Below are 22,094 nucleotides of genomic sequence, written 5' to 3' on the forward strand. Positions count from 1 at the left end.
AGGCCTCGTATAACAGATGATCAATAGAAGAGTAGTCTGTGTCCATAAATATTAAGAATTGTGCATAAATATTCTGTTGTGAGAGTAGATGTAGATTTCAATGTATTGCATTAGGAATCTTAGTACATTCAGTCTGAGCAAATGTACACAAACTTGTCCCATCTTACTCTACCTCTGTGAAAAATGTTAGTATAGCCGTGATTCATGCTGTGATAAAGTTGTATTGCTTGCTTATATGTTAAATTCTATGAAAGTTTATTTCAAGTCTGTGATGTTTACTGTTACAACACTTCTGAACTACGAATGTGGAAGAGATGATAATTCAACATATATGTGTTTCAAGATATGGTAAGAAATGTACAAGAAAATTGGTTTCCTTGACTCAACCTTAAATCCTGATGGTATACAATACCTTCAAGCTGCAAATATGCTCAAATTAAACAGATTTCTTCCAAGTGTTTGCAGTGCTAATACCAGCTCAGCTGTGTTCGTGACTCCCTGAACATGTATTTCAATCAGTAATAAGAAAGTGGACTGAACATTTATTAGTTGTATTCGCACACACATTCTGTATCATTATTAGGGTGTAGAAAATTGCATAAATAAGCATTTCACTACTTGATTCACCCATACAGTTTAATAAGTTGCACTGAGTGGCTAAGATGATGCAGGGCTGATTTTCCAAACCTAAGGCGCTGGGTTTGATCTCAGCTCAGTCCACTCGTATTTGAAGGTACTCAAGTATGCCAGCCTCGTGTCAGTGTAACGAGATATGCAGGTGGCTTTGCCTGGCATAACATTCGCTCCTCAGAATATCGTGGATTTGAATTCTCTGCTGTTAAGATATTCAGTAATAATAATCATATATATTTGTGCGTGAATGGCACAAGGAACTGGTGAAATTGAATGTCCAGAGTGGGGTTTATCTGGGGGTATCTCAAGAGGGAAAGGCTGACAATATATTGTCTGGACTTTGCAGACAACATGACACTGAACATTGAATCTCTGGAAATAGCAGTGTTTGGGGTCAGTTGACTCAGAAGACAGGCAGCCAAAGCAGGACTCCCAACTGTCGCTGGAGGAAAGTAGTTTACCCAACATCAAAGAGGCTTAATACAGAGATGTTACAAGAACAGGGTAAAATGTAGTGAGTGGAGAAATTTAAGTGGTGGTGATTATTGTTTTAAGAGAAAGTACAATTGGGCAACTATCCTCTATTAACACTAATCAGACAAGAGAAAATTAAAAGGGTCTGACTCTTCGAAAAAGGACACTTTCCATGGCTGTTTTAATTGCTTCTGTTGGGCGTACACAAAATCTGTCACTGGAGTTCATTTACCTGTTAAGATCACACATAGAATGCCAAAATGGACTCCTATTCATGCTTCAAACATTCCTTGTACCGTGCTGGATTGGGACACGCAGGCCAACTGATCCACAGAGGGAACTTTTGATCCCATGACTGTTTATTAATGATTGGTTTTTCAAATTAGTGTTATGTAAAAATTCATGTTATTTCTTACTTCTGTTAAATTCATTGTTTTAGCTTACCACTAAAGCCTGCTGGTTGTGGGTGAAATACAGGGGTTTATTTTGTGTGTATTCATAGCAAAAGTCATTGCTAAGCTTCAGCATACTCCACATTAATATATTTACTCCTAAGAATGAAAACCTTGCATGTCTGACTTAATTAATTTTACAGAAAAGACAAAAAACTGTTTCACTGTAGATTTATTGATAATTATGTTGCATAACATCTTAGAAACTACCTGATTTACTCCACGGCACTATGGTCTTCTGAGGACCTTGGCTTCTTTGATCACGTTTTCCATAGACTCAATCTTCAGATTATGAGTTTCACCAAGAGGAAAAGTTCTCTCACTTTTAATTACTGTGTTGATAGGGTGAAATTTCCTCATGGGGAACACTGTACAACAAGTACCTGGGCATTAATCTCTATATATAAAAGGCTAACTCTGACTGGCTGTAATCAATGCTCAGCCAAAACTATGCGACATAAAGAAATGAAATTTTGGAGATACATTAACATTACGGTGTAATGTTCACTAATGGAGAATTTTTGGATATTCCGTTGATAAGGGGTGAACTGTTTAAATGAGTACATCTATATCTCAAAACCTTAATAGTTTATGAACGTAAAAATTGGTATTTAGGGAATCTACAGTAAAAATAAAGAAACCCTAATTTTTTATTTTCGTAAAATTCCCTTAAGGGGAATGAAAAATGATGGAAAAGGGGTTCAGTATTTTTTTTTTTGCTAGTGGCTTGACGTCACACCGATACAGATAGGTCTTATGGCGACAATGGGATAGGAAAGGCCTAGGGGTTGGAAGGAAGCGGCTGTGGCCTTAATTAAGGTACAGCCCCAGCATTTGCCTGGTGTGAAAATGAGAAACCACCTTCATCCATCTTCAGGGTTGCTAACCATGGGATTCGAATCCACTATTTCCCGGATTTCAATACCTTTTATGAGGATACATATATCTCAAACTGTGAAAATGTTACAGACATGAAAATTGGTATTTGGAATCTCCTTTAAAAATAAACAAACACATATTTTTTTTGTTTTCAGAAAATCCACTTAACGGGAGTGAACAGGAGTGAAAAAATGGGTGAATTTTTAAAGTGAGTATATCAGGAGTATATCTTAAAAATGTAACATGTAACAGTCCTGAAAATTGATATTTGGAATCTCCTTTGTAAATAAAGGAACACGTTTTTTTTTTTCTTCGGTGAAACCAGTTATGTAAGGGGGAGGGGACTAAAGAACTGAAAAAAGGGGTTGAATTCTTTTTATTAGGATCTTGATATCTCAAAAACTGAAGGTTACAGGCATGAAAATTGGTATTTGGAATCTCCTTTAAAATTAAAGAAATACTTATTCCACTTAAGGGGGTGGGTGAAAAAAGTAAAAAATGATTTGACTTCTGTACACGAAAATACTTATATCTATAAAAACTGAAGATGTTACAGACGTGAAAATTCGTATTTGGAATCTCCTTTAAAAATAAAGAAACATATTTTTTTGTTTTTGCAAAATCCACCTAAGGGATGTCGGAGGGGCTGTGGAAAGGACTGAAAAACGGGTTGAATACCTGTTATGAGGATACATATATCTCGAAAACTGAAGATGTTACAGACATGAACATTGTTATTTTGAATCTCCTTTAAAAATATAGACACATGTATTTTTTGTTTTTGGAAAATCTACTTGCAAAGTGAAGTAGGGGTTGAAGTACTTTCATTATGATACTTATCTATATAAATAAAATCGCAATGACCGTGTGTCTGTACATTGACTACGAGGCGTGTTTGTTAAGTAAGGGCCGTTTGAAAATAACTACACAACGAAAGACGATTTTCAAACACCACATTTATTTGCAGTTTCTACATACTTTACTCTATTTTTCGACATAGCCGCCAAGTTTGTTTAAACACTTATCATACCTCAAATAAGTTTTGGAATACCCTCTTCATTGAAACTTGCACCTGCTCCGATAACCATGATCTTGCTCTGGGACGTCTGTTTGGCCTTCACCTTTACAGGTGAATGTGTGTGTCTCCATTCCGTGCTCTGTTGCTTCCGATTCGGGAGTGATACGTGAAACCCATGTTTTGTCTCCCGTTACGATCTGACTCAATATGTCGTCACCTTCTTCGGCATAACGAGTCGAAAACGTCATCGAACACTCAAATCTTTTGTTTTTGTGGTACTCCGTTAGAAGTTTCCCAACAGGAGCATAGTTTCATAAAGTTTAAGTTTCAGGAACAATGAGGCGGGCGAGTCGATAATCTTGAACATTTGAGCAAGCACAGAACCGTACAGGTTAGCTACAGAGCTGCAGGTGAGCACCGTTGTTCTCGAGGCATACCGGCACATGATGCATGCGCTCGTAATTTATAAGGAAAGACCTTCGTCAGGGTAATCACATCAACAGGATTGTAAGTAAAGGTTAGAAATCTCTGCACATGGTTATGAGGATATGAAGGTTATGAGGGTTGTAGTAAAGATATAAAGGAGAGAGCATATAAGTCCCTGGTAAGACCACAATTAGAGTATAGTTCCATTATATGAGAGCCTCACTAGGATTCGAAAACTGGAAAAAGTCCAAAGAAAAGCAGCTCGATTTGTTCTGGGTGATTTCCGACAAAAGAGTAGTGTTACAAAAATGTTGCAAACTTTGGACTGGGAAAGCTTGGGAGTAAGGAGACGAGCTGCTTGACTAAGTGATATGTATCCAAGCTGTCAGGATGGCATGGAATGACAGTAGTAGATGAGTAAGTTTGAGTGGTGTTTTTAAAAGTAGGAAAGATCACAATATGAAAATAAATTTGGAATTCAGGAGGACAAATTGGGACAAATATTTGTGTATAGGAAGAGGAGTTAGAGATTTGAATAATTTGCTAGTGGAGATGTTTGATAATCTTCAAATTCTTTGCAATTATTTTAAAAAATTAGGTAAACACCGGATAGGAATCTGTTACTTGGTTGACTGCTCTAAATGCAGATAAGTGGCGACTGATTCTGCACATCTGCGCCATCTCTTCACTCCAATAACTCTCAAGTCTGCCACCACACCATCCAGCCACGTTACACAGGACTGGCCTCTTATTCTTCTAGCTCCAGGATGTCCCATTAGAGCCTTTTTTGGGTATCTTCCTCCTTCCTTTGTACCTGCCCTATTCATTTTGCCATTAGTCATAACTCATAATTATTGTCCCAATATCCTATTTGAAAAGTAGGTGTCCAGGTGGATGCGCCACATTTCACGACTATGACAATTTATTGTTAAACCTATCCTGCTTATCAATACACCTAGAGCATAATGCAAATTTAAAATTCACATTTGTCATATCTAAACATGTTTCAACCCTGATTGGGTCATCTTTAGTAGAATGTTAAAATTGGCATGTATAATGGTTAAAACACTTAAAACAAAATATGTGACTGTTAAAATGTTCGTAATGAGTTTGTGTACTTGATAAGTTGCAGTAAAATCTTCCATATAGGCCTACAGTAATAACCTGTATTGAATAGGTGTTTTTTTATTAAATTATCCTTGATATCTATGCCTAATTATCCCCTACTCCCGATCAGCAAGCATATGATTTTGATGAATTTTTGAGGTTATGTACCTCTTGTGAAAATGGGAAATAATGAAAAACTTTCTTCAGGGCTGCTGACAGTGGGGTTCAAACCCAATGTCTTCCAAATGCAAGTTCACAGCCACGCGTCCCTAACCACTCGGTAAGAAGAAGTAGTAGCACAGCCTAATTCTGTGTTTACGTAGTTTAACAGTCCACTATAGTGAATGAGCTGTCTCTGCCCATGCACGAACACTGCTGTTTGGTCATTGACAAATACAGGCCAGTCGATGATGCCTGATCATTTAATATTCGCAGTTTGAATCTTTAGTATGCTATCAGGGCCTGAAGTCAAGTGTTTCCTTGTTATCACTCTGCTCTCTAAATTATACTGTTATGCAGTTTTAATTTTAAATGAAGCCTATGTAAGATGCCTTATCCAATAGTTCACATGCTAAGTTGTTGGAGCTGCCAAAATGGTGATCGCACAAGTAAAAGCTTGTAACAAATAAAGCACTAATTATTTTGAGAGAATTTATTTTTGAAATCACAACATTGTGAGATTTTGTTGTTTTTGTTCTCTGAGGATATCAGTGTGTGGAAACAGCACCAAGCTGAAAAGTCACTTCTTTCCCTTTTTTTTTTTTTTTTTTGATAGCTTGAATTGTACATGAGGAATTAAAGTGCAGACCAAATTTAATGTAGAGCTGGTGAATTTTAGCCTTTGGACATTTAGCATTTTTTAGCATTTATATATTTATAATTTGACATTTATAGTGTTTTGAGAAAACAGAATTTGTGTTAGTTCTGATAAATAGGTAATGTCTTCTGATAATATTAATGTAAAATTCAAATTGCATTTGAGTAGAGCTAATAGTAAAATAAAAATGTGTTAAGTATAATAAAATTGGACATCTGTTTTAAATTTAAGAGCATAACATAGAATAAAACAAATTTATGTTGATGTAAAATCAGAATAATAATTTTTTTAAAGTACAAAGGTAACGTAAGTCATGTTCATGAATTTGGTAACACTGTTAAAAAGAAATTCATACAACATATAAATAGATATTTATTACATAGTAACAATTCCTCAATTTAGCGGTTGCCTAAAAGACAAAATATACTTTGTATCAGCTAAAAGTATGCAAGGAAAAATAAATAAAACACAATCTTGATTTTTAAAGGAAATCACTGAAGATGCTTTTAAAGCTGAAAGTGAAACTTTTGTGGTATTGTGCCCCTACTCCCGATCAGCAAGCCTACAATTTTGATGTTTTTTTTAGGTTATATGCTTGGTTTTAGAATGGAATTGTGACTTTATGTATTCCCTTCTTCTCACGATCATCATCGTCTTGTTGAGTAGCAGAGGATTTGAAGCAGACCGTTGGAACAATTTCTTCCTGTAGGTGGGGCCAGTAGAATAGCACCCGTGGTATCGCCTGCCTGGCATAAGAGGCGACTAAAAGGAGCCCTGCGGGCTCTTAACTTGGGGAGCGTGGGTTGATGACCACGAGGCCCTTAGCTGAGTCTAGGCATTGCTTCCTCTTACTTGTGCCAGGCTCCTCACTTTCATTTATCATACCTGACCTCCCTTGCTCAACTCTTACTCTTTTCTAACCTTGGTGCTATTAGGTTCCGAGGGCTAGAGAGTCTTTCATTTCCATGCTCTTCGTGACTCTTGTCTTTCTCTGACCGATACATGTTTTTTTTTTTTTTTTTTTTTTTGAAGTGCCAGACCTCTTCCATTTTTTCCTCATTACTGTTAATAGAGGATGGTTGCCCAGTTGCACTGCCTCTTAAAATAGTTATCCACCACTACCAGTTGGATAATTGTTGTCTTTGTAGGCAATCATATCAATTTTTCAAGTGCTTCCATTTTCTGCCAGACTGTAGATCTCTTCACAGACGGTGAAACCAGTTCTTGTAAGAGCCTGGGCAGTGTCTAGTGATGTGCAGTCTAGTCATGCTGGCAGAAACCAAGGACATGTGCAAATGTTTCAATCTCATTGAGGCATTTTCTACAATAATTGCTGTCCATCGTCCTACCCGGCACAGCATGAACTTCTGCTTCATTCCCAGTCATCTTGAGGCCGTTCCTCAGTTTGCTGTGTGACAATCCTTTGTGGTGCCTGACCCACATATTGCAAGCTGTTGAATGTTCTTTAAAAAGGATAGCTCCTTTATCTTTGTGAGGGAGATTGCACTACTACTCAAATTCCAGGTATCAATAACCCCCTGATCTTCTGAAAGTCTGTTGTTCATGCTCCCCTATCACTTACAATTAAATTATTATTTACTGAAATATCTTCAAGCATCTATACTGTTGGTAGGACCCGAAATACATTGCGAAGCTACTTAGGGAATTTTACATGATATTCCAAGGATGCACAAACTCCTTGGTTGAAGATTTCAGAATAAAAGTAAAAATACTTACATAAAACTTTACATTAAAAGTTGTTGATTTCGCATTTATAGTGCAAATCACACTAAACAGTGGATTATAGGTCATGAAAAATGAAAATACGAAGTACAGGTGTTCATAAATATTTTGCATTAATATAGCTATTGTGAAAAATCATACCCTTAATAATAAGGCATTTCCAAATGAAAAACTGATTACCAACATACGTAGTTAAATTATCGCTGCTGTTGGCTGGTGCTGTGGAAGTGAACTCGCTGATAATCTCGGTAATTGAAAGGAACAAACAAGTGTCTTATGTAGAGAGACAGGAACATGAAAAGGCACACATAATAGTGTAAACACAGAATAAATGAGGAGGGAGTCCATCTGTAAGATGGTAGTGTATGAAGATGTGGAGATTATCCTTGTCCTTGTCTCCTCTTTCTAGTTCTCCTTCTTCTCATACTGACATGTCATTGTGTTTATCCTATTATGTCTTTCTTTTCATTTTCCGCTTTCTCTCTCTCTGTATGCGACTTGATTTGACATTTGTTTCTTCTTTTCCATTACTTATATTGGCCTATTGGGATTCGTTTGTCCTCTGTTCCTAGTTCGTTACTTCCTATATTCATTCTTACATTATGTCTCTTCATTTTTTCTTGTTGTGTATCCAAATTTCTTCTTATTCTACGTGGTGATCCTACAAAAGATCTGTCAAGATTAGGGGCTGTGAAGAAATGGACATAGAAGACCTGAGATTGATGAAGAGAGAGCCCATCTACTTGAGGACCAGTGTGTGCAGTGTGGATCAGGGTAGGCTGTTCATGTTTTGATATTATTATTATTATTATTATTATTATTTTTTTTTTTCTTAAATTGTACATGTACAATACATTTAGGGGTGGTAGATGGAGAAAGGGCAAGCCCCACGTACACGGAAGTGCCTCCATCTAGTTAGGGGCTGTTCAAGTATTACATACGGATATTTCTGGTAATTATTGACCCTCTTCTCCTTGTAAGCAAGAATAAACTTTTCTTTTTTGGCCTCATATATGCTTACATAAGTAAGCTTTGTCTAATTGCTTTACATTACAGTGACTAAATTATTTGTTCAGTATTTAAATCCATAGTGCATTTTGAAGTAGAAGTATATAGGTATTAGATAATTAATGTTAAATAGCACTGAAAAATATGTGAAGACTATGAAGATCATGAAGTGTTAATTTTTTTAAAATTTTTGTTTAATAGTTGGCAGTTATCAGTTTTTTCTGTTACAGATACTCATTGCTCTGATCTTTCCTCCCAATTGTCAACATAAATAAGGAAAGCTTAAACCCTTAAATAATCTTCACTTAATACTTGATCGGTCCTTTACAATATTTTGAACGCCCTGGTAAAATCTGATATATTTTGTGGCCACTGCTAGGAGGAGGGAAGGAAACCAACTTTTGAAAACAAATGAATAAAATAAACTATTAATTACCGTACATATTTCACCTTACTTGCAAGAGAATTCCATTCTACTTTCCTATTCGGAAAACACCTCAATGGCACCACTGTTGAACGTAGGTGATTCTGGGATTTCTGTTAACTACTTTTCCCCAATAATAGACAAAAAACTACTAGAGTGCTGAATTTGCCATCCTTGTGTTGACCTTTGGAATAATTTGATCCGTTGAAGTGCTTCAGCAGGTACAGATGTGCTAGGTATGGTCAAAACAAGTGAAGTCATTTAGTATGCAATAAATACTGTGTGGAGTTGTTTTGATTTCAAATGTGTTGCCAGTTCATGATGGTATTTGCCATAAAATTCTTCCATTGACCATAGGACTGTCAGTCCATTTTTGAGTAGAACTGTGCCAAACATTGCATTGTGTTTTACTTAAGAGCATCCAGGGCAGAATTAAGAAAATTTAATTTGTAACCTTCAGATTTGATTGGATCAAGTACCTAATTAAATCGATTGAGACAGGTTTTCAAACCTATCCGTAATGTAGTTTTTAACGTTGCCCATTATTTCAAAATATGCTCTTATATTTCAGGATATCACTTTCCAGGCATTTTCTCTTTAAAGGTACTTTAAAGGTACTGGTACTTCTTTGGATTCAATATCATTACAAACATTGTTCCATAATGCTTCAGATCCCTCTCTTTCATTTTGAACAATATATTTTGTTTCATTCACCTTATTTGCACATTACAGAATGTTCTTGCAGCCATTTTTTCCCAAAGTAGTTTTGAGGTTCATGAGGAAGTCACATGTATTGCTGAGGGTGGTAGTAACAGACAGATTGATATCATAGCCATTGACTGTAAAAAGAAAAATTCTTATATACTAGACCAGAGGTGCTCAAGGTGGGCATTTCTTTCCACGAGTACACAGCACTGTCTGCGGGCGGGCAGGAAGGCGGCGAGCATATTCTAATAATGCTACAGTGACGCTATGTGACAGACTGTGAAGGTTAGGTAAAGTTCTCCCAGTCACTCGCGATCACTGTGGCGATACTCGAGTTTGAAATGGAGGCAGAAAATAATGAAAGAAAGAGGACAGAAGTCCACGTCGTTTTCAATTTACGTTGTAAGAAATGTCATTTATGTTCTTTGTTGTTCATGTATTTTGACTGGATACAATAAAAAGTTATGCCTACACCTCAAATATTTTTGTGCTGTATGTAATGAATTACAGTTTTCACTAGAAAAGCAAAGAAAAGCAATCCAAAGAAAAGCAGCTCGATTTGTTCTGGGTGATTTCCGACAAAAGAGTAGCGTTACAAAAATGTTGCAATGTTTGGGTTGGGAAGAATTGAGAGAAAGAAGAAGAGCTGCTCGACTAAGTGGTATGTTCTGAGCTGTCAGCGGAGAGATGGCGTGGAATGACATTAGTAGACGAATAGGTTTGAATGGCGTCTATAAAAGTAGGAAAGATCACAATATGAAGATAAAGTTGGAATTCAAGAGGACAAACTGGGGCAAATATTCATTTATAGGAAGGGGAGTTAGGGATTGGAATAACTTACCGAGGGAGATGTTCAATAAATTTCCAATTTCTTTGAAATCATTTCGGAAAAGGCTAGGAAGGCAACAGATAGGGAATCTGCCACCTGGGCGACTGCCCTAAATGCAGATCAGTAGTGATTGATAGTGATTGATTTTAAGAGGTGCTTTAGTAACATTTCTATTATAATACGGAGTTGAGGTGGATAAGCTCTGGCTTGTGGTTGTTTGGATTTAAATTATCTTATAAACTCACCAACAATCCAATTCTGCTTAACGAGGGTAACATCAGTTAGGTTAATTATTTAAATGCATACTGTATATCTATTTAGTAGATGCATTTACAGTGAGTTTCTCACATCGGTTGACCGGCAGGCTGCGCCCAACTTATCTGCCTCCCATAGACTCATCACTTCCCATTACACAGTACATGTCATGCATGGATAAAATGAGCAAAGTACTGTCCTTGTTGCTACGCCGTGGAGTGGGGAATGATGAGTCAGTGGGTGGCAGGTAAGCTGGGCGCACCTGCCGGCCAACCGATGAGAGAAACTCACTGTACATTGTTGTTGTACTTTGATCTTGGATAGCAAATAACTCGTGATGAAACTCCTGCGCCATTTAGAGGCTAGTTATTATCATCAGACATCTGATAACTTTTAAATACTATTTTCAAAAATTCTGTGAGCAAGTAAAGTCAACATAATACTACACCACTGTGCAAAATCAAGCAATAAACCTGTTGAATTATGTAAATATATTTTGTTTTACTGAATGAAAAAGAATTTAAAAAAATATAAATACCATCATCCCCATCCAAGGAATTGTAAATCGTAGCTTGTACACTTAAACCCTGTATCTTTGTAAATTGCAACACAAAAATGATGTTGTGTCAGTTTTCTTTGAATGTATAAATATAAGAAAATAAAACTGACTGTTTAAATCGAACACAACATACATCAGACCGGAATGTCTTGCGATTATAACATCTCCTTTTTCTTTTTTTACTGTACCCCAATCAACATTAAACTGAATAGTGGAGGAGAGCTTCATAGTCACAATCGAATGTCACTGTTCCACTTCTTTGCAAAGTGTATTTGCTCTCTCTGTGATGTATGCTCGCTATGTAAGCTGCCCGCATTTACGTCAGGCCAGCCTGGTCGAGCACCTCTGTAATAGACCCTTCTGAAAGATCTGAGGTATCCTTCAGTCAGCCAAAGGAGGTTGATTTAGAAAAGAGGGATCCCCTCTGTGGGTGAGGGATGCAGACAGAGAATCCCTTGCCTGTCAAAAGGGGCAACCAAGGGATGATGGTTTTTGAACCATGAGATAACCTGTGATTAGCACCATTACGTGAGGAATGCCATGGGTCGACGTTACCTGCAAGTAGTACGACTATGTGAGGAACACCATGGGTCTGTGATTAGTATCATTAGGGGAGGAGCACTATGGGTTTACATTACCTGTTATTAGTACCACTATATGAGGAACACCCTGGCTCTACATTACCTGTGATTAGTATCACCATGTGAGGAACACTATGGGTCTACATTACCTGTGATTAGTACCACTACGTGAGGAACACCAGTAGTCTACATCACCTGTGATTAATACTACTGTATGAGGAACATCATGGGTCTACTTTACCAGTGATTAGTACCACTATGAGGGGCCGGTGACCTGGATTTTTGACCCCTTTGGACAACAAGCATCATTTTGCTTTGGAAGCAGTCCCTTGTTCTGTTTATACCATTGTTGTAAGTTATTTTGTGGAAAGGTGGGGCATGGTGGGTCAGATTCACTGTTTATTTTAAGTTTTTATCGTCATCTTTTTGAATTCTAGTCAATGGATGGATTTTGGAATTTTGATAATCATATCATTGCAGTTCGTCATGTACCATGACCTCGATGTTAGATCCCTTTAAACAACACATCATCATCATCAACACAGGAAACAGAACAATTTATGAGCATAAAGTTCTTTATCCAGTAAGTCTAGAGAACCAAGAATAACGACCTTGAGAATTCGTTGTACTGACCACATGACATCTCATAATCTGCGGGCCTTTGGGCTGAGCAGCAGTCACTTGGTAGGCCAAGGCCTTTTGGGACTGTTGCACCATGTTTTTTTTTTTTTAAGGTTCTATGTTTCAAAGATTTCTACCACATTAATAATATCAAAGTAATAGGACTGTTAATATGTGCTTGGGGAACAATCCCAAAATTTGTTGCTTGCTTTTTAAATTCAGTAGGAGTGGATATGGAAATGTAAATCCAGAAGGTGAGTTGTTGGTGGATTTTTGCATGAGGAATCAAATGATTGTTGGAAACACCTGGTTTAGGAAGAACAGTCAGAAGATTACAAGGTATGGTTGGGGAGACAGACGAACAAAGACCAGGATTGATTATATAATCATAGAGAAAGAACACCGGAAGAACCTTGTAGATGTAACAGCCATGCCTGAAGAAGCTTTTGGTGGAGATCATAGAGTTGTGATAGGAAAATTGAAAGTTGGAAAGATTGAAAAACCCCAATTAAGAAGAGAGAAAAGAATTAAAGTATGGAAGTTGAAGGAGAAAAGCATACAAGAAGAATTTCAAAGGGAAATAATACCCTTGGTACCCAGGACAGAGGTGGAGAATGTTGAAGAGGAATGGAAAAGATTGAAGGAAGCACTGGTTGGATGTGCAGAAAAGGTGTGTGGTAGAACATCAGGAAATGTGAAAGACAAAAAAACACACTGGTGGAATGATAGGGTAAAGATTAAAGTGAAGGAAAAGAAAATGGCATGGAAAGCATGGAAAACATCTAAGACTGAAGAAAGTAGAAGAAAATATGTGCAGACAAAGAATTTGGCCAAGAAAGTAGTGGAGGAAGAAAAGAGGAAAAGCTGGGCCTTATTCACACAGAAATTGAGAGATGATACGCAGGTCAGCAAGAAATTACTGTATGGTATCTTAAGAAACAAAAAGAGAGATCAAGTAAACACCAGATTTATGAAGGATGAAGGTCAGCAAATTAATCAAAAAACCACCTAATCGATACTTTATTTCTTTTGCCTTTGGCAAACTTAAAAGTACATTAACAAACACAGTACATGTTTCGACCACTTAGTGGTCATCTTCAGCTGTATATAAAAAATCTTAGATGATAACATTTAAAAGCAAGCACATTGGATCTTAAAACTATATCCCATGGGAATCCAAAAACTATTGTTCTAGATGCTTTAAATGAAATGGAAGATGGGGGGGGGGGGGGGGTGTTGGGGGTAAGGAGATTTATGTGAATGATACTTAAATTACAGTATCGTTTACAATTGTGTTTAAAAACTTAAATGATGAAAGACATATTTAAAACATTTAAAAGCGTCTATGGTAAAATTCTTTTTGATAACATTAGGTGGCGTGAATATAAAGTTCGTGTTTGTAATAATCTTCAGGCATTTGTGAGAAAATAATAACTTAATTAAAATTCGCATCTGTGGTGCTGTTAAACACTTTGTTTTTAATAAACATACTTTAAAATATTCTACAGTGTCTATGGTAAGGCACTTATTCAAAAACACTTGTGCTTGAATGAAAGTTTGTCATATGCACCAGTCTTCAGGTATTTATTGTTTATATTTAATAACTTCCTTGAGTGATATTCTTGTGGTTAAAAGGCCGTGTTGACTGTTTAACTTCCGAGAATTGCTCTTCGGAATGTGATAAAAGAAATTGTGTTAGTCGTTTAACTTGCTAAAACCCTGTGGTGGCTTCTGTTATATAAAATGGCGATCTGATTCGAGCAGCTTGCCTCGCGATCTGTAACCAGCAGAAGATCGTAATATATTAAAATATGACATATGATAAAAGTAAAAAGCTCCGAATTCTAAATAGATAGCGGGAAGATATTTGTATTCGAGATTGCGTGGCCTTGACTTACCTTATCTGGCAAATGTTTAATCCGCGTTGCCTTGGAGAACTGCCTTCGTGCACGACCTAGTGTGATAGCGGTGTGACATGGTCTGATTGCCCGTGGAATATTCCGGAGAAAGGGGAAGTAGAGTTGTGTCGTCATCTAGTAGGCTACGTCTTGTGAGGGGGGAGGGATTACTGGTTGTGTTTCAGTGACGTCGTGTTCGAGTATTTCATTTGTTTGTCTTGTTTGTTTACTGTTTACCATTTCCACGTATTTACTGAATTGTTCGTATAGGAGGTTTTTTTCGTTCGTTTCGTTTAGATTCCGTTCCCTGTTCTCTAGTTTATCGAGAGTAATGGGGATGTTTTCTAGGTTATTCATTAAACTTCCTTTATTAATCCTACTGATAATTTGGAGATCTTGTCTGATGTTAGTGAAATTGTGATTTGCTTCCTTCATATGAGCTCCCATAGCAGAGTATCTTCTGTATTTCTCTGCATTAACATGTTCCTGATATCTAATTAAAAAGCTTCTCCCAGATTGCCCCACGTATGTTTTTTTGCACTGGGTACATGTCAATCTGTAAATGCCAGATTCCTGGAATTCGTCATCTTTAAGTTTATTGACTTTATTGTGATTAAAAAATCTGTGTTTGGTATTGTGCTTCTTAAACAAATTCGTGATTTCATAAATCCTCGGGTTATTAAAGGTGAATTTGACGTATTTCTTTGCATTCTCCGATTGCTGCTTTAGTTTAATTTGTTGTTGATATTTGCACTTAGTAATGATTTTGTTAATGAATTTCAAACTGAAACCGTTATGTAAGGCTTGTTGACGAATGAAAGATAGTTCCTTCTTTCTGTCTGTATATGTTAACGGGATTTCAAAGGCCCTGTTGACGAAACTGTAGTAGGCGGATTTCTTTTGTGAAGTGGGATGTAAAGAATCGCTTTTAATTGTAGTCGGTGTAAAAGTGGGTTTTCTGTGTATTTTAAACTGAAAATGGTTGTTTATCCGAATTGTTTGAATATCTAGGAAATTGAGTGTACCTTCTTCTTCTTCTTCTTCGTCCGCTGTACATTTAATGGTTGGGGTCTAAAGTATTCAAGGTATTTAGAATACTTTGACTCTCATTAAGTTCTTTGTTTATAATGACAAAAGTATCGTCAACAAAGCGTACCCAGAAATCTAGTCCTTTAATGTGGCCTACTATCCGAGTGTATTCCAAGTGATCGAGGTATATGTTAGCTAAAATTGCTGATAAATTTTATTATTAAAAGAAAAGAAATTATGGTTCAATACGAATTCCAGGATAGTTATGAAGTTTTCTATTTCAGGTTTACTGATGCGTTTATGGTCTAATAAATTAGTTTTTATAATCTTGATAGTGTCTTTTATAGGAATGTTCGTATACATGTCTTTAATGTCGAAGGAACTTGTTACGTGAGAACAAGTTAATTTGAAATCTTTAGCGGCCTTACAAAATTCTTTAGAGTTTTTTTTATCGAGGTTTTGGTATTAAAAAAACCATAGTTTTGGGACAAAAACTTATGAATAAATTGAGAGGCTTTGTACGTAGTAGGACTTTTCCGATAATTACTGGTCTAATAGGTACCGGTACGTCCTTTTTATGTAATTGGTCGAAACATGTACTGTGTTTGTTAATGTACTTTTAAGTTTGCCAAAGGCAAAAGAAATAAAGTATCGATTAGGTGTTTTTTAGATTAATTTGTTGATTAAACTCATTGATACGGCCATGAAGTGGACAGCTTGCAATACGAATGCTAACCAAGCAGGAAATAGTACGAACATCTATCTTAAACTAAAGATGAAACTTGCAAAAGTAAGCACAGATATAACATTCCTGAAAGAATGTTTGATTAACAACCTGGTTCCTAATTTCTTAAAAGGGACACAAAGAAACAGCATACGCTCAGTATTCCAAATTTCAACCCAGAAAACAGTTAACCGTCTATGGCTTAAAAGAGAAATCAAATTTATGTATAGGAAGAAATCCTTCCTTAATCGGGAACTTTACCTAGCGCACTTTTCAGCGTCAATAAATTTGGTACCGTTAGAACGGGATTCTGTGCAAAAATACTGTAGAGATAAAGTAGAGAGTCTAATGAACAAGAAACAGGCGACATTGAATAAGAAGTTAGAAAACCTAAAAAGCAATGCCCTAACTAAACAATATAAGCCTCAACCTAAAACACCTTTCAATTGTGAAAAACTCCCACCCCCTGTAAAAAATCTAACACGACTTTTACAGAACAAGAACTACAAATATTAGGCAAAGGACCAAATCATAATTGGCAAAGTATCAACAAAAAACTAGAATTAATACAAACGTTAGCAGAAACAAAAACGGCCATACAAACTCTTCCAGTCGACATTCAAAATGATGTACGGTACGAAGCAAAGAAAAAGATTCCCTCCGTAATGAAAGGATTATTAACTAATTCCGCCATTTCAAAAGTTGAGAAGGATCTTCAGCGTAAAATTAGGCAAAATGACGTAGTTATAACAAAAGCCGACAAAGGAGGAACAGTGGTAATATTACATGAAACCGAATACATTAAGAAAACAGAAACTTTTTTCAATAGTAACAAGTTTAAGGTAATTGAGAAAGACCCCCACACTAAAAATCCAAAATAATTTGAAAGGAATACTGAAGCAATCCACCTTCCTTTTAAATGACCAAGAAGTCCATAAACTCATAAATATGAACCTTGGACTTCCTAAGGTAAGAGCTATGCCTAAATTACATAAAAAGGACGTACCTATTAGACCAGTAATTAATTTTCGGAAAAGTCCTACGTACAAAGCCTCTCAATTTATTCATACGTTTTTGTCACAAAACTATGTTTTTTATACCAAAACCTCGATAAAAAAACTCTAAAGAGTTTTGTAAGGCCGCTAAAGATTTCAAATTAACTTGTTCTCACGTAACAAGTTCCTTCGACATTAAAGACATGTATACGAACATTCCTATAAAAGACACTATCAAGATTATAAAAACTAATTTATTAGACCATAAACGCATCAGTAAACCTGAAATAGAAAACTTCATAACTATCCTGGAATTCGTATTGAACCATAATTTCTTTTCTTTTAATAATAAAATTTATCAGCAATTTTAGCTAACATATACCTCGATCACTTGGAATACACTCGGATAGTAGGCCACATTAAAGGACTAGATTTCTGGGTACGCTTTGTTGACGATACTTTTGTCATTATAAACAAAGAACTTAATGAGAGTCAAAGTATTCTAAATACCTTGAATACTTTAGACCCCAACCATTAAATGTACAGCGGACGAAGAAGAAGAAGAAGAAGGTACACTCAATTTCCTAGATATTCAAACAATTCGGATAAACAACCATTTTCAGTTTAAAATACACAGAAAACCCACTTTTACACCGACTACAATTAAAAGCGATTCTTTACATCCCACTTCACAAAAGAAATCCGCCTACTACAGTTTCGTCAACAGGGCCTTTGAAATCCCGTTAACATATACAGACAGAAAGAAGGAACTATCTTTCATTCGTCAACAAGCCTTACATAACGGTTTCAGTTTGAAATTCATTAACAAAATCATTACTAAGTGCAAATATCAACAACAAATTAAACTAAAGCAGCAATCGGAGAATGCAAAGAAATACGTCAAATTCACCTTTAATAACCCGAGGATTTATGAAATCACGAATTTGTTTAAGAAGCACAATACCAAACACAGATTTTTTAATCACAATAAAGTCAATAAACTTAAAGATGACGAATTCCAGGAATCTGGCATTTACAGATTGACATGTACCCAGTGCAAAAAAACATACGTGGGGCAATCTGGGAGAAGCTTTTTAATTAGATATCAGGAACATGTTAATGCAGAGAAATACAGAAGATACTCTGCTATGGGAGCTCATATGAAGGAAGCAAATCACAATTTCACTAACATCAGACAAGATCTCCAAATTATCAGTAGGATTAATAAAGGAAGTTTAATGAATAACCTAGAAAACATCCCCATTACTCTCGATAAACTAGAGAACAGGGAACGGAATCTAAACGAAACGAACGAAAAAAACCTCCTATACGAACAATTCAGTAAATACGTGGAAATGGTAAACAGTAAACAAACAAGACAAACAAATGAAATACTCGAACACGACGTCACTGAAACACAACCAGTAATCCCTCCCCCCTCACAAGACGTAGCCTACTAGATGACGACACAACTCTACTTCCCCTTTCTCCGGAATATTCCACGGGCAATCAGACCATGTCACACCGCTATCACACTAGGTCGTGCACGAAGGCAGTTCTCCAAGGCAACGCGGATTAAACATTTGCCAGATAAGGTAAGTCAAGGCCACGCAATCTCGAATACAAATATCTTCCTGCTATCTATTTAGAATTCGGAGCTTTTTACTTTTATCATATGTCATATTTTAATATATTACGATCTCCTGCTGGTTACAGATCGCGAGGCAAGCTGCTCGAATCAGATCGCCATTTTATATAACAGAAGCCACCACAGGGTTTTAGCAAGTTAAACGACTAACACAATTTCTTTTATCACATTCCGAAGAGCAATTCTCGGAAGTTAAACAGTCAACACGGCCTTTTAACCACAAGAATATCACTCAAGGAAGTTATTAAATATAAACAATAAATACCTGAAGACTGGTGCATATGACATAAACTTTCATTCAAGCACAAGTGTTTTTGAATAAGTGCCTTACCATAGACACTGTAGAATATTTTAAAGTATGTTTATTAAAAACAAAGTGTTTAACAGCACCACAGATGCGAATTTTAATTAAGTTATTATTTTCTCACAAATGCCTGAAGATTATTACAAACACGAACTTTTTATTCACGCCACCTAATGTTATCAAAAAGAATTTTACCATAGACGCTTTTAAATGTTTTAAATATGTTTTTCATCATTTAAGTTTTTAAACACAATTGTAAACGATACTGTAATTTAAGTATCATTCACATAAATCTCCTTACCCCCAACACCCCCCCCCCATCTTCCATTTCATTTAAAGCATCTAGAACAATAGTTTTTGGATTCCCATGGGATATAGTTTTAAGATCCAATGTGCCTTCTTTTAAATGTTATCATCTAAGATTTTTTTATATACAGCTGAAGATGACCACTAAGTGGTCGAAACATGTACTGTGTTTGTTAATGTACTTTTAAGTTTGCCAAAGGCAAAAGAAATAAAATATCGATTAGGTGGTTTTTTAGATTAATTTGTTGATTAAACTCATTGATACGGCCATGAAGTGGACAGCTTGCAATAAGGATGAAGGTGGCATAATTTTAACAAAGCCAGAAGAAATGAGAAAGAGATGGAGAGAGTATTTTCAGAAGCTGCTGAACATAAGAACGGATGGCAGTCATTCAATGGACAACTAGGAAAGGGAATTAGTTGATGAAGAAATGGATAAAGAAATTACAATGAATGAAATTGAAATGGCAGTAAGAAAGATGAAGAATGGAAAAACTGCTGGAATAGATGAAATTTCAGTGGAGATGATAAAGGCAGCTGGAGCTGTAGGCCTGCAGTGGACATATCGGGTTCTCAGGAATGTCTGGGAGAATAAGGAGGTCCCTGAGGATTGGGAAAAAGGAATAATCATCCCAATTTTCAAGAAAGGTGATAAGAAAGCTTTGAAGAACTACAGGGGAATTACTCTAATATCCCATGTTGCTAAGATAATGGAAAGGATACTGGAAAGTAGAATAAGGTTGAGGGTTGAGAATCAGATACAGGAAAATCAGTTTGGTTTCAGAAGTGGAAGGTCAACAATAGAGCCCATTTTCATTATGAGACAACTAATGGAAAAGCATTGGGAGTACAGGAATGATATGGTGATGACATTCATTGATATTGAAAAGGCATATGACAGTGTCCCTAGGACGAAAGTTTGGGACAGTCTGGTGCAAAAAGGAATTGGACAGGGATTAATAAAAATGATCATGGCATTGTATAAGGAATGTTGTAGTCGCGTGCAAACACAAGTTGGCAGGACAAGTTGGTCCAAAATAACTAGTGGACTGAGACAGGGAAGTGTTCTATCACCAATCCTGTTTACAATAGTAATGGATGACATCGTGAGAACAGCAAAAGCAGCATATGGAGGAAGAGAAATGAACATGATGTTATTTGCAGATGATATTGTGATTTGGGGAGAAGACGACAGGAAGGTTCAAGAACAGTTGAATGTGGTGAATGGGAAGATTGAAGAATGTGGATTGAAAATACGTGTAGAAAAGAGTAAAACTCTTGTTATGACTAGAGGGGAGAAAGAAGGGAAAGTTCAGATTAGACTTGCAGACAAGCCCCTGGAAGTAGTGGAGACGTTTAAATACCTGGGGAGTGAATTAATGGAGAATGCTCGACTGGAAGCTGAAATTAGTAAGAGGATTCAAGCTGGAAGCTGTTTCTATCATAGTGTAAGAAACATGTTATGGGACAAAGATGTGCCAATGGAAGCAAAGGAAACCATGTACAAGATGTATTGCGTACCTATAACACCTTACGGAGCAGAAACTTGGACAATGACAAAGAAGGATGAGAGTCGAATACAGGCAGCCGAAATGAAATTCTTGAGGAGTATGATACAGAAGAGTAGAAGAGACAAAATAAGGAATGATAAAATCCGGGAAGAAATTGGAGTGGAAAAAATGAATGATAGAATAGAGAAGAGCCAACTAAGATGGTTTGGACACATAAAGCGAATGAGCGACGAAAGAATGCCAAAAAAGGTGATGGAAATGCAAATCCAAGGAAGGAGAGGCCATGGAGGACCACGATTGAGATGGAAGGATACCATCCAACGCAGCATTCTAGAAAGAAACCTGGACTGGGACACAGTGTTGGAGGAGAAGTGGTGGAAAGACCGAAGAAAGTGGAGAGGAACCATATTTGCCCCTACCCGGCTGAGGGAAATGATGATGAGGAGTACCAAAATCTGTTTGTTGAGATTTAGCTGTTTTGGCTATTAAGGAATAAACCCAAGTTCAAATACTTGGGAACCATTTGTATGGTAGTTATAAAATTTTCCCCCTTTAGATGAAAGCCACTTTTTAAATTTAGTTTTGAATCAATATTCACTTGTAATTTGTTTGTATAAGTTGAACCAATGCAGATATATTTACAACTGTATCCTAATCTTTTGGAATTTATATAATTTGCCATTATAGGCAGTGAGTATAAATAAATAAATGAATAAATAAATAATTGCTTCATTTGATGAATGTTTTACAGAATGTAATTGTATAAATAAATTTTAGGTTAAAGGAAGAAAGTCGGTCTCATACTCTGAAAAGAAAGACAAGTGTCAATGCACAAGGACTACAGTTTCACTTTCTTGGTCAAATGAATGTCTAATATACTTCGACCGAGCTCGATAGCTGCAGTTGCTTAAGTGCGGCCAGTATCCAGTAATCGGGAGATAGTGGGTTCGAACCCCACTGTCGACAGCCCTGAAGATGGTCTTCCGTGGTTTCCCCATTTTTACACCAGGCAAATGCTGCGGCTGTACCTTAACTAAGGCCACGGCCACTTCCTTCCGATTCCTAGGCCTTTCCTATCCCATCGTCGCCATAAGATATATCTGTGTCGGTGCGACATAAAGCAAATAGCAAATATATATATATATATA

At 36.6% G+C, this 22,094-nt stretch overlaps 1 protein-coding gene across 1 annotated transcript in view; it reads left to right on the forward strand.

The window, feature by feature from the left end:
• Window positions 1-500: 500 nt before the first annotated feature.
• LOC136858685 (dopaminechrome tautomerase) overlaps window positions 501-22,094 on the forward strand; it is a 155,469-nt gene continuing 133,875 nt past the window's right edge. Inside the window, exon 1 of the mRNA XM_067138412.2 lies at window positions 501-2,646. The gene's annotated coding sequence lies outside the window, so the exon portion shown is untranslated. The remainder of the gene's footprint in view (window positions 2,647-22,094) is intronic.

The sequence above is a fragment of the Anabrus simplex genome, chromosome 1 (assembly GCF_040414725.1).
Source record: "Anabrus simplex isolate iqAnaSimp1 chromosome 1, ASM4041472v1, whole genome shotgun sequence".
In the NCBI taxonomy this organism is placed as follows: domain Eukaryota; kingdom Metazoa; phylum Arthropoda; class Insecta; order Orthoptera; family Tettigoniidae; genus Anabrus; species Anabrus simplex.